Genomic DNA, 347 nt, shown 5'->3' with positions numbered 1-347 from the left:
AAAAAAAAAAAAAAAAAAAAAAAAAAAAAAAAAAAAAGAATAACCACTATTTACTGAGTGTTTACTGTTTCTCAGTCCTAATACATAAGTCTTCGAATCAACTCTCGTGGATTTGATCATTGGTGGCCTTTGGTGTTAAGTGGCTGACTGCCCAGTCTCAGAGGACACCACCTTGCTCATCCTGGAGAGAGGGATGGCACATTTCATTATGTGGATGGGGAAGGAGAGACACTGGAACAGGCAAGCAGATGGCCAGGGGACCTTGAGAACGTGGTCCACAGAAGGCTTTTAAGTGTCTGGGAGCTGGGGTTCAAATGGGAAATCTTACTTGGTAAGAGTGGGTAGGG

This window comes from Theropithecus gelada, unplaced genomic scaffold, assembly GCF_003255815.1.
Source record: "Theropithecus gelada isolate Dixy unplaced genomic scaffold, Tgel_1.0 HiC_scaffold_1135, whole genome shotgun sequence".
Taxonomy (NCBI): domain Eukaryota; kingdom Metazoa; phylum Chordata; class Mammalia; order Primates; family Cercopithecidae; genus Theropithecus; species Theropithecus gelada.
This window is presented reverse-complemented; position numbering follows the sequence as displayed.